Here is a 13,694-nt window from a genome sequence, read left to right on the forward strand (position 1 = left end):
GATACTGAAGTTCTATACTGGACAAGTGCACACATAATGGTAACTTAATGCAGAGAGAGAAATTTCCTGACATATTTTTAGACACATTTTCTAACACAGAGTGTAATTACTTCTCTGATTTTTTTATGTACCATATTATGATTGGTAAAGTTTTGTGTCAACTAGGCTCCACAGGATTCTCAGTGGTTTGGCATTTAACACTTAGAGATTCCCTGTGACTTTCCTAAGACACTGTAGTCACTGACAATCCGTTGTAAAACCTCCACAAGGAATAAAGGTTTCAAATGGAACATCCTTACTCAGGTCAGACCCCTGAAGCAATGTGTTGCTTTGAGGGTGTGGCCTGCTTGTGATATAAATGGACACTGTGGGGAAGTTAACTTTGCTTTTTGTTAGGTCTAGATTCTGCATCTGCTTCAACTTCTAGTTCTTTGAACTTGAGTCAACAGCCTGTCATATTGACTGCCTATTCTGGGAGTCATCCGTGACCTGCTAACCTTGCATTCATCCATTTCTGCTGCCATCAGCCTCTGGTCTTCCTGCCAAACGTCAGACCCTGAAGCTGTGAGAATCAAAAGAATTCTCCAGTCTAACATACAATCCATGAAATGGAAAGTTTCCTGGATTTGGACTTGTCCCCCTTCCACAACAACTGTGAGTTATTTTCTTGATATGTATTTCCCTCTACAATTTACATACAGAAACATCACTTATTTTGTATCTCTACATAACCCAGCCTAAGACACATACAAACATTGGATAATTATGTATCTGTGCTGACCAACTTAGAAGTCACAAGCCATAGGTGTTAGTGAGCACTTGAGATATGGATATTCCTATTGATATAAAGAGCTATGTTCTTGGAAACTCACAGGGGCAATTCTATCCTGTTCCATTGGGTCACGATGAGTAGGAATTGACTTGATGGCAATATGTCTGGTTACATTTTCTAAAGGTAAAATGCACCATGATTTTAAATACAAAATAGGAAAAAAATATAAAACATTTCATAACTAATTGTTGTATTGACTGCTGGTTAAAAGGATAGCATTTGAGACATACTGGATTAAATGAAACATATTATTAAAACTAATTTCACTTTTTGGAGTTTACTTTTTCACAAGGCTGTCAGAAAAAAGTTTTAATTGCATGTGACTTGCATGCATATTTTGACTGGCTAGCAGTGGTCTAGTTACCTGTCTTCATACTAGATTATATGAATGGACTCACACAGACTTTTCTTTTTTTTCCCCTATCAACTTCCTATAGTGCAGAGGCTAAACCTTAACTTTTCCTGGGATCAACTGCAGTTCTATCCTAGGTAATTTACTCTCATTAATCACAAACACAATGACATGAATTGGAGAAAGAGTTAGGAGAGAGGGAAAGACATTCTGATGTCCAATGGGCTATTCCAGATCAGAAGAGCAGGGTTCTGAACCAGTTGCTGTACCTGTAGTTTTATAACTTGACAAGCTAATTTACTGATCACGGAAAAATAATGTAATCCCTTATTAGAATATTTCTATTGTGTGTATTTGGAATTTTATCCCCCACTACTCATTTGGTATTATCAATAATTATTTAAATCATTGGTGAATCTATAATGAGTCCTGTCTTAAATCAACTCTTCTTGATTTTGTTCTCTGCGACTGAGTCATAACTCCCAGTAGGGTTTGTAGGTTGTGCATTGTTGAGTAAAATACAAACTGGAAGTTAAATGACAGACTACTCATTTGCTGATATCTATTTTTGTTTTCTGATCTAGGCACAGTGAGAGATTATTTCATTATTATTTCAATGCACTGATATAAAATAATATAATCAAAGAAATCACTTGAAATTTCATGTTGCAATTTTTAATAGGGTCTTTTTATCATTCAAGGTTACGAACTCCAAAATCCAAATAATTTTTATATGTCTACATTGTTTTAGAATGTTCTTCTAAATCTCAGAATTTATCTTCATCTCTATTTCTGTCATATAAACTGCACACACTTCTTTTGATATGACAAGACTATTTCAAGCATTTTAGAACTTAAAACAGAGTCTTAGATAAAGACATGCCCCTGATTTGTCCACCAAAGTGCTTGGGATTTGGCTTACCAATAATTTCATGCTTTGGCATACCCGATTGAAAATCAAAAAAATTCTGTAAAAATGCCCAAAAGTTCACATCGAGGTCAGAACAAGATAAGTCTGGCCATGATCAGGCATCCATAACCTGAGATAAAGAGCAAATGTATCAAAGATTCAGTTGGGCGTGCATCCCTTCCTGGCCAAACTCCATAGAAGTCACACCAGCTTTGGGTGGCAGGTCAGAGAAAGTGATGGACCAGATCAGAGAGTTCTAGCAAACACTAGAAATTGCCTGCTTTAATTTTCCCGATAATGTTCTCCAGAGAGGGCTGTTGAGCTTTCTTCCCATTCATCGTGTAGGTTTCTCTTAGCATTCTACATTCATTGCGGTCCTACTGGTTACCACGTTTGTCAATTAGAAGAAACAGCCTTCTCTAATCATTTCGAGTATTGATCTGGCCACTCCTTTGCAAAATTGTTTTCTATATTTAGCTACTGTTCCAAATTTAATGTCATTAACTCACTCCCCACAATCAGCTTGTCACCAGCAACACATGGCAGAACTGCAGAAATGTCAATGGGTAGATTTAATTCATTGGGTAAATTAATATGAAAGAGGAGATAAGTCTGAGAGGCACTAAAAAGTGTGTATGTGTGTGTGTGTGTGTGTGTGTGTGTGTTAACGTGGGGAATGAAGCAAATTACCAAGAAATACTCAAGAGAAAGTTCGGATGAAGAAGCTTTGGGAATTAGAGTTGAACCACACTGGTCATATCTTCATCAGAGGCAACACTGCTAAAAAGCTCTGCTTTATTACATAGCATTTGGTGTAATGGATTTTCAAAGGCTTTCAGCTCGCAGATACCTAACGCAGCCGTCAGGCATGATTAATACTCCAGGGGAACTGACCCCAAATTAAAGCAGTACAGCCTATGAAACTCTTGCCTTGAAACTGAAAGTGAAGAAAGAAGAAAATTGTGGAAGTACAATGATTCGATCGAAAAGAGAAATTGAAAAGTTCAAAAGTCATCTTTGGCTCACTAACGGACGCCATCCATAGTATGCAGTATATGCTACACAGAGTCCCATAAATCTGAGTCATGTAATGCACAACAAGACTTCTCTTTGATTCCATGGATCTGCTTCTCACCTGAAGTCAGGAATGCCATGAGGAAGCACTTCAGCATCCATGGCAGGCCACAGATACATCCTAGCTATTACCAGTTCCTCAGACATCTTGCACTTAATGCTGTTCATCGCCCTAGGCACCTGGAGTATGTGAGGTATCTTTTCTTTAATGGCAAATTTTGAGAACATAAAAATATTTCTTTTCTTGCCTCTCTTTCTTTTGTTTTTCTGTAATCTTCTTTCCATCTCTAAAATGTCAATTTTCTAGGAAACTCTCCAGATAGGTTGCAAATGGCTCCTCTACTAGTTTGCCCTACCCATAGTTTAACAATTTAATATTTTCCCTCAACCAACTAAAAAGCACCTTTATTATGGCAGTGGCTTGATATAGATGATAGGTGGAAAGCAATCTTTCAAAATCAATATCCAAGGAAATTGTCTCTGTCACTGCAAGTTCTTAGATATTTAAACAATTTCCATTATAAATTCTCTAAAAGAGATTCTTTTCCTTCATGGGAAGTATAACTAGACTCCTAATATCCTGTCAATCTCTAAAATTGAAAGCTATGAGTAATCTGTGGGCCACTTAACTCTCCCAGTGCAATATATGTTCTTAAAGAGAAGGTTAAGGTCATGAATATTGAGCTAGATTCCAGGGACCTACTCCCATCTCAGAAGCTGTTGGAGGCAAGGCAGAGCATGTTTCTATTGCCATTTCCACACCTGACTTAACACAAGCCCCAGGTAGACAATAATACATCATCTTTTTTCTCAGTCAGGGTCAGATAAAGTCTATAAAGTTTGACAAAAAAGCCAACGTTACCTTCATTTCTCTCCACTCACTGTATTGCCGTGTCTGTGGGGTTTTGACTCAATTTCAAGGCAATTTATGGCCAGGACAAGAGCACAGGGCTGTTGTTGGCTCTGAAATTGAAAAAGAGTTGCTTTCTGAGCTACTAGCAACTGTATACAATTAGGCCATATTGAATTTAACATCTTTACTCCCCTGACGTTCACTTGTTTGAACTTGTGACGATGTAATGGCAACTGAGCAAATCACAGATGTCATTGATCCAACTTGCTAATTCATAAATTGAGGCTGAAATCAGATAGTCAATTGTTAATGACTTGAGGCACAGCAAATGTCCTTAATTAGGACGATAAGGAAAATGGAAACATGATAGGGGAATACAGAATATAGATTGTAGCATTTCCTTATCCAACAAATGTGTAACTTTTTCTCCTTTGTAGCCAAGTTACTTAAGACATCTTGTCCATTATTATAACCATCACTGAACAAACCTTTCCCATGAAGTGACTTTGGTTTGTGAGTTCCAACTGCTGTCCTTATAATTAGAAGCCCAATTCATAACTCACTAATGTCTATTATTAAACATGGGCCTTTCTTTTGCAGGCATTAGGTAAATGACACAGCTCCCAGTTTGGTTCAAGATCATTCAAGCTAGTAATACAAATGACCCATCATGTGTTGTAAACATATCTTTCTCTTTGTGGAGATACAATGAGAAGCAACTCTTTAAGGAAGCTCAGCATAAACGAGGATCTGAATAGAATTTGCTACTAGAATTCTACCGTGTGTTTTAAAATTAAGGCAATCTCCCTTGTTTCTGGCTTTCCATACCAGTCATAAAATGTTGTTTGATCAAGAGATTAGTAAGACAAATCATGTTAAGACAGAGTCAATTCATTCTATCTTCATTAAAAAATTTATTCATCGATAATAGGCCCAACAATCCAGAACATTTTAACTTGTTTTGTTGTCCCTCAAAGTTATTAGAGAAGTCAGACAAGATGTAGTCGGTCAACACATGCTATTTTAGTAAATGAAGTAAACATGAAAAGACATGTTAAACATGTGTTGAAGTTATTGTTAAGTGCTGTCGAGTTGTACCACACGCATAGCAACCCTGTGTAGAACAGAAGCAAACATTGCTCTGTAGTGCTCCCACCCTCGAAATTCTTATATTTGAGATGACTGTTGCAGACACTGTGTCAATCTCTCTCATTGAGAGTCTTCCTCTTTTTCACTAACACGCTATATATCAGGCACCATTTCCTTCCCTGGGACTGGTCTCGTCTAAGCCATGGTCAAAGGAAGTAAGATGGAATCTCACTGTCCTTGCCTATAAGAAGCTTTCTGGCTGTCCTTCTTCCAAGACAGATTTTCTTCTTGTTGTTGTTCTTTTGTCAGTTCATGTTACTTTTCTTCTTCATCAACATCGCAATTCATCTCTCAATTCTGCTGTTGTCTCCTTGCATGCATCCTAAAGCACCGAACATACCATGGTTTGAGTCAAGTGGGTCTTCATCCTCAAAGTGACGGCTGTCTTCTGCTTCCTCGGACTCCAAGTATTTTCCAGCCGGAGTCCTCAGGTTACAAGTGCATCTGAGGCAGAGTCAAGTTCACCCAGTGGGTTCCTATATAGGGTCTTACCAGTGCAGCTTCTGGAGCATATCATGTGCCCTGAAGAGTCGTGAGACTATAAATCTATATAGGAAAAGAAATTCTCATCTTTTTCCCACGGAGTGGTGGTGGTTTGGAACTGCATAAACCACTACACTAGCAAGACTCCTAAGGAAGGGAAAATAAGGGATAATTTGCATAGGAGACATTAAGTGTCAATGGTTAATAAAAAATTTTGGAATGGATAATAGCAATGGATGAAATTAGTGCCACCAAGGTATGCATGTGAAAATTGTTGAAATGGCAAATATTTTGTTATATATGTACATACGATGCACACATATGTACACCCCGAGCAGTGAATTGTTTATTGCCTGCTAGCCATATTTCATCTTTGTCATTACCACAAAATGACTTTTTTTTTAATGGATGTGGCTAAGGTGGTAGGAAAAGATACCCACTGTCATCCCCTGAGTATAAAGGGAGCCACCTTAGAAGCAGTGGGTGGGACTGCACTATCGATAAGAAAGGAAAGCTAGGAATAGAGACGGCACTTTGGGCCCTTCAACAAGTTTGCCCTTCTCTGCCTAAGCTCTGCTTCTTGGAACTTGAATTTCTGCTGACCTTATTTCACCAGATTCCCAAACCTTGTGGATGCAGTTGTTCCTGCATATGGAATTCTGAATTCGGGATTTATTATCACATAAGACATTTTGCTTCAAGTTGTAAGCTCTGTGTGGCCATTTCAAAAACTTGCATATCCGTGGTATGTAATGGTGTATACTTAGGGGAAATGTAGTAGTTGATATCAAGGATGATGGTACAGTAGAGCATATTCTGAAAAGTGGGAAATGCGGGAATATTTAACCTACACCTTCTTGGGATAAGTCTTGTGTTATCTTTCCTAAAAGAATTAATTCCATGGAGAGTAAGTGAAGACTGATTTCGATTGGGATTCCAGTTTATACAAGTGCAGATGTATTCCAAACAAAATATCTGTCAATATCATGTCTCTTTAGTCGGTGGATAGCTGTTGACAACCTCTTTCAGCAATACACTTTCCTTTGTCTCACGAAGTGCCTTCAAAAATGATACTTTTGTGAGAGGGAATGGGAACAATTTTGAGGTCAAATACCAAAATTTTAAATAAAACTCAAGCAGACAGCTACCCTAATCATTGGTACTTTGCAAAAGTTTACTGGCTTGTTGTCCCACGTAAAATAAGATTTGTACCTGGATCAGGGATCTTCAGGAAAAAGTTGGGAAAACCTCCAAGATGAGCCAAGAGAAGAAATATCATTAAACTAGACAAATTAAAAATACTGTGCCTGATGTATAAAATATGGCAGAAGAAGAACAAAGGGTTACCATTGTTGAGATCCCTACTGAAGTTGGGAAGTCACCTGGTTCAGCATTTTCAATTGGAAGCAAACATCTTAGCCTCAGCAAAGCTTAACCTTAATGGGTATCGAAAGCATTGCTTAAGGATCAGTTAGATAAATAAAACCCTGGATTCCCATCAATCTTTTAGACAAAATCAACCTTGATGAAGATAATTTTATGGGATGAATCACAACTAGGAATGTGTTGTGGACTAACCAATATGATCCTGAGAGCAAAGTTAAATCCAAGAGGGGCTTTGGGGTGAATTTGTGGGCCAGTTCAACTCAAAGGAGAGAGGTCATCTCAGGAGGTAATGGGAAATTTTTGAGATTCCAAAAGGTAAGTGTGATGAGTTTTCTCAGAAGCCACTGGAAAATCATGATCATATACTAGGAAGAAATTTTTAGGAAATGAAAAACTGTATGAATATGTAAAAAGCCCCCCAGGAATTGTGCCAAGCAATTGTTTGTCAACAGGAATGCACCTGCTCATTCCTTGAGAACAGCAAAGTTCTCCTAAATAATTTCAAGATGAAAATTTGCCCCATTCACCACCCTACTGATCTACCCCTGCAGTTTCTTTTTGCTCTGATGTTGCCTCTTTGGTTTCTTTTGTTCCCCAAATTCCAAACTCCAAAATACCAAATTCATTGCTGTCAAGTCAATGCCGACTCATAACAACCATATAGGACAGGGCAGAACTGCTCCTGTGAATGTCTGAGACGGTAACTTTATGGGAGTAGAAAGTCCTGTCTTTCTTCCATGGAGTGGCTAGCATTTTCGAACTGGCAACCTAGGGGGATCTTACCCCAAACTGAAAGAATATTTTAAAACAACACTATTTGAGTCCCTCAAGAATATAAAAACTAAATTTTTTCCCAAACATGGTATAAATATAATAGTGCAAAACTTGGGGGCAGGGGTGGGTGGATGGAGAAGTCAGAGAGATGGAAACAATACCTTTCAAAATGTATAGACTTAGATGGAGGATATATTGAGAAACAATTTCATATGTGTTCAATTTTGTTTAATAAAGATTATTATTCATAGAAATGCTTTTTAATTACCCATGTAGATTTGAATATGAATATGTGTGTGTTGTAGTTACATAACCTCATGTCAACTTGAGGATAATAAGAGTGAAGGGGTGGAGGCTTGCCTGTCAATCAGGTCACAGCCTGAAGATGCCTCCTTGTGGCCATGGCTACACATGAGGATTCTGGGAAGTTCCTCTCTTTCTCCATGGAGGTGGGTCACACACACTCTCTGCTCCACTTTCCTGCTGATGATACACTGAGGCAGCTACATGGAGACCCATACCACAACTGAGACGCTTCCAGCGCCACTGGATCCAGAAGACTTTTTCATCTACCGAATTGTGATCTTCCTGCATCCTGCATCATTGTATATGCTGCGCATGTATGAAGAGGAATTTATAGACTAGTAATGGACATGTGGGCTAAAATCAGAATTATGGACTTGATCTATACAAGTCTGTAATGTTTTCTCAATATACAATTAATAGCTCTTTAACATAAAGCTCTCGCTTACAGACATATGATTGTAACAGAGTTTTGTTTCTCTAGTCAACATGGCCTAACACAGTATGTTCTTGTTATTCATGTTCTTGTTGTTGCGTGCTATCAAGTACATTCTGGCTCATAACAACTCTACATGACAAATTAGAAATACACAGTAAGGTTGTCTGGGCTGTGAGCTTTATAGGAGCAAATTGCCATGTCTTTGTTCCTGTTCAGCTGCCAGTGGATTCCAACCACCATGTTTGTGTGGCATTTGTTTATTGTGCTAAGCACTTCACATTGCAACACCAGGCCACCTTGTGTGCGTTTTTTTGAGTGTGTATATATGTGTGTGCATGAGTATATATACATATATACTTATAAACATATACACATATGTATATATATGTCTGTACACAAACATATACACATGTTGTGGTAATTATATAATCATTTATCAGTTTGGGGATTAAGAGTGTAGGGGTGGAGTCTAGCCTGCCAATCAGCTCATAGTCAATGAGGACTCTGTCTGGGCATGGCCTTCTCCTGAAAATTCTGGGAAATCCAACATTCCTCTTGAAGGTGGGAGACACTGTCTCTCTCTGCTTACTTCTTGTGAGACATCCCTGAGGAGAAACCACATGGACCTATCCTGATGTAGATCTGGGAACTGGAGAAGCCATGTAGAGAACCCTGCCATTGCTGAGATGCTTACACCACCAATGGATCCAAAGACTTTCTGTCCACTGGCATGGATATGACACTGCATTCAGTGCCATTTCATGTGTTTCATGAGTCTGAAGAGGACACTACATAGATTGGTATCAGACATATAGGCTAATATCAGACTTATGGACTTGGACTGGACTGGGTTGGGATGCTTTCTTAATATGCAATTACCTTCTTTATAAAACTAAGTCCTATAGACATATGTTTGTTCATGAACTTGTATCCCTCATCTACCCAGACTCACATACATGTCTGTATATAAATGTGCATCTACAAGCATATACACACTATAGATACACATAAATAGATATATATACACACACATATTGATAGCCTCGACAGGGAAATTCTATCATGACCTACAGCATTGCCATGAGTTAAAATTAATTAGATAGTAGTGATTTGGGCTTTTGTTTTATTTATATACATAATGTTAAAGTTCTCTAAAAATTAATTAAAATGTGCTCACTATAAAATAAATTTTAATATATGCAGAATTGTGAAACCGATATTTTCAGAATTAGAGGCTACCAAACTAAGTTGCTTGAATTTGGGCTAAAGTTCTTAATTAGATTGGATATTTCATAGTACCTTCATAGAAAGTATGACAAATTGCTAATTCCTTCCCTTATAATGGCCTGCTTAGGAATCTTGGTGGCATAATGGGTTATTTGTTGGGCTACTAAGCAGTCAGTCAGCTGTTCAAAAGTACCAGCCATTATGTGAGAGAACTACGAGACTTTCTACTTTGCTAAAGATGTACAGTTTCAGGAACTCCAAGGCAATTCTACACTGTCCTAGAGGGTACTATGGGTCTGGATGGACTAGATGGGAATGAGTTGGATTTGAGAGGTGAATGAACTGATAATACTTTTTTTAAAATGTGTAAATTAGGTGGGAGATTACATTTCAGAACATCAACTTTGTACTCAACAGTTCAAAGCACCAGTTCAACCTCCATAGTTGTACACATTTACACTCTCACTAGCAGTATGTGAGGTTTCTAATCTCTTACAGCCTCTCAAGCACGTGTTCCCTTCTATTGGTTCTGAACTGTCATTGCTCGTGCAAAGTGATATCTCATGCGTGCTGTGATTTGCGTCTCCCAGATGACTGTGAGCATTTCGTCATGTTGATTGTCCATTTGGAGATCATCTTTGGTAAACTGTCTGTTCATATGATTTGCCCATTACTTAATTAGGTTATACATCTTTTCCTTATTGAGGCGTTACAGGTTTCTGCAGAAGTTAGAGAGAGCTCTTTGTCCATTGTGTCTTTACTAAAGATTTTTAAACATTTCATGCATTCTCTTTTTACTCTTTTGATGAAGTCTTTTGATGCATATGAGTGTCTTAGTTATAGTATGTCCTAGTAATCTACTTTGTCAGCTACTATTAGTTATAACTGATCCGCTGTCTATGCCCTGCAGAAGGGCCCTGAAATTTGGCCCTATTTAATCATTAATTACTTTTATAATGTTGAGATATGCATTTAGGTCTTTGATCTAGCTTGCAAACAGAATTAAACCTGAATTGAGGTACAGGTCCTGTTTATTTCTTCTACATATATAAATACAAGTTTGCTAACACTTTGTTGAAGAGGCACTGTCCATGCAATTTAATGTTCTTCTGCCATTTGTCAAAAATAAGATATCTCTTGATGTCTGAAACTATTTTCTGGTTTTCCATTCATTTCTATTTCGTCTACGTACCTATCATCATACAAGTACCAGACTGTGTAATGACTATGGCTATGTAGTAGGTTTTGAAGAATGACCCACTAATTCTTTATAACTCCAGCACCACCTTCCCATGATTCAAAATGTTGTCTCTAACAACCGAACAGATAGTCCTAAAACAAACATTAGTGTGTGGGGGCGTGGGGGGTGGGGAGTGGCATGGAGGTGGAAGACACAACTAGATTACTTTTTTAAGCTTAAGGTAATTATTCTTTTGTCAGCTTTCTCTAAAACAAGCTTCCATTATGCATCTTTTTCTTCTTTGGGATTTAGAAATATTTGTAAAAAAACAAAAAACAACAACCTCAGAATGATTTCCAGTGATGTGATCATGTGTTTGACTTCAAAGATACTGTGATTGACCTTTAATTCCAGTGTATGTGATCTTATACACCCCTGAATACTAGAAAATTATGACAGAAAAAAAATCTCCTCAAATACATATACATTTTTAGTGATCAAGGATAGTCCAAAACACTATTGCTCCTACAAACAACGAGAAGGAAAGAACCTCACCCAAAGCCAGTCTGGTCATGGTTGGCTTGTCACCTCAAATTAGTATTCATGAGGGCCTCTGTGACGAATGGAGTTATTATCCACAGATGCTGTAAACATAAATCAGGAGGATATCATCAATAATGTTGCATTCTCTTTGTCCTCATCATGTTTACACATCTCGCTTTGAACGGCACATAAATACTTAGAGCATATTGTGGGAAACATGCCACTCATCTTATTAGCTTTCTCTGGCTCTAAGCTCTGATGCTGATCATCCTCTGACAGTGTTTGCCAACAACAAAAGAAGCCTATTGATCACATTGCTTCTCCCCTTTGGCAGCCTTTCTGCCCACAATTACCTTGCACCGCTTGCCTTAAGTCAAATGTCACAGAACAACTTACAAGGGATGTATCTATCTAGTAGAGCAAAATGCATCATGATCAGTTTAATTGGAGGAAAATCCTTTGGTATTATGAATTATTTACAAATTATTATTTTATTTTGAGGTATTAATGAGTAGTCAAAATCAAGGCTTACTTTGTAAGCTCCAAATCCATAAAATTGTATTCATTTGCAATTTATTCTTTCAACAGTCTGCAGAATTCCAAATATCTTGGAAGCTGACCCATCAATCATTCTCAGATTCACTCTGTGTATGAACAGTTTTCTCTGCTGGCATTTTATTTCTATAACAAAGCATGTCTGTTGAAATTCCTTGATAATTTTTCATCTATAGTAGAGTGTTCATTTGTCTTTTTGCTTTGATTTTGGATATATACTAGGAAATGAAGCATTTTGTTTTGTTTAAACTAAAAAGAGAATTTTGCAAGTTGAGAATTGAGTAATATAACTGGGATATGCTTATACTGTATGATGAATATAAGGGTTGAATCATCTTATTTGCAACAGGGAAAATAATGATGGCTCTCTTTGAATTCCATAGAGAATAGATACTTACATATATAGAAATCATTTCTTATCTGGCCTTCTTGATGTCTTATTGTCTCCATCCTGGTGCCTATAAGTTGAAAATGTGTGCTATACTCCCAAGAGGGACTGTCTTCCTCCAAAATGATCAGAAGCCATTTTACCTCACGAGAAATATCCTGTGTTCTGGCTGTTAGCATGTATTTTCAAGCCTGTGTCCATCCATATGTATCAGAAAAGATGGAAGAACTAAGATATATTCATGGGGTCAACTTGATTCTCTTTTTTTTTAAGCTCATGCAACTCTTATCACAATCCATACATACATCAATTGTGTAAAGCACATTTGTACATTCATTTCCCTCATCATTTTCAAAACATTTGCTCGCCACTGAAGCCCCTGGCATCAGCTCCTCACTTTCCCCTCCCTCCCCACTCCCTCATGACCCCTTGACAATTTATAAAATATTATTTTGTTATATCTTGCACTGTCCGGCGTCTCCCTTCACCCACTTTTCTGTTTTCCACCTCCCAGGGAGGAGGTTATTTGTCGATCCTTGTAATTGGTTCCCCTTTCCACCCCACCCCCTATTTCCAGGTATGGCCACTCTCACCACTGGTCCTGAAGAGATCATCTGCCCTGAATTCGGCACTTTGAGGTCAAATTTATCTGAGATTAGGATTCTAACCCCTGTTTTTTTGAATTGCTGTTTTCTTGGTATGCCTTTCTCCAGCCTTTGATTCTCAGCCTATTTTTGTCTGTAAAATTGTGATGTGTATCCTGTAAGTAGCAGATTGATTGATTGATTGTGTTGCCTAAGCGAGTCTGAGAGCCTCAGTTTATTAATGGATGAGTTCATGCCATTGATACTACGGGTTATTAACTCCATCTATGGACTCTGTGATATTATCTTATACCTTTTGTATTGTGTGTTTTCCTACCTTTCTTTAGTGTGTTGTGCATGTGTATGTGTGTGTCATTCTGGACTTCTCTCCATCTTTAAGCCAATGCTATATTGGGGTCTGGTTTCTATTTGTTGCATCTGGGTGAGGTTGTGCTATGTAGCAGCTCCTTATTTATGTTTGGTCACTGTTGGTCTTCTGCCCATACTGGCTTAGCAAGGATCTTTTGCAAGGCTGGGTTTCTTTTAACGTATTCTTTGAGTTTGTCCCTTTCTGGGAAGACTCTTACTTCTCCATCTATCTTGACTGATAATTTAGCTTGGGAGAATATTCTTGGGTTTGAGTTGTTTTCCTTCAATTTTTG

The sequence above is a fragment of the Tenrec ecaudatus genome, chromosome 8, assembly GCF_050624435.1.
Source record: "Tenrec ecaudatus isolate mTenEca1 chromosome 8, mTenEca1.hap1, whole genome shotgun sequence".
Classification (NCBI taxonomy): domain Eukaryota; kingdom Metazoa; phylum Chordata; class Mammalia; order Afrosoricida; family Tenrecidae; genus Tenrec; species Tenrec ecaudatus.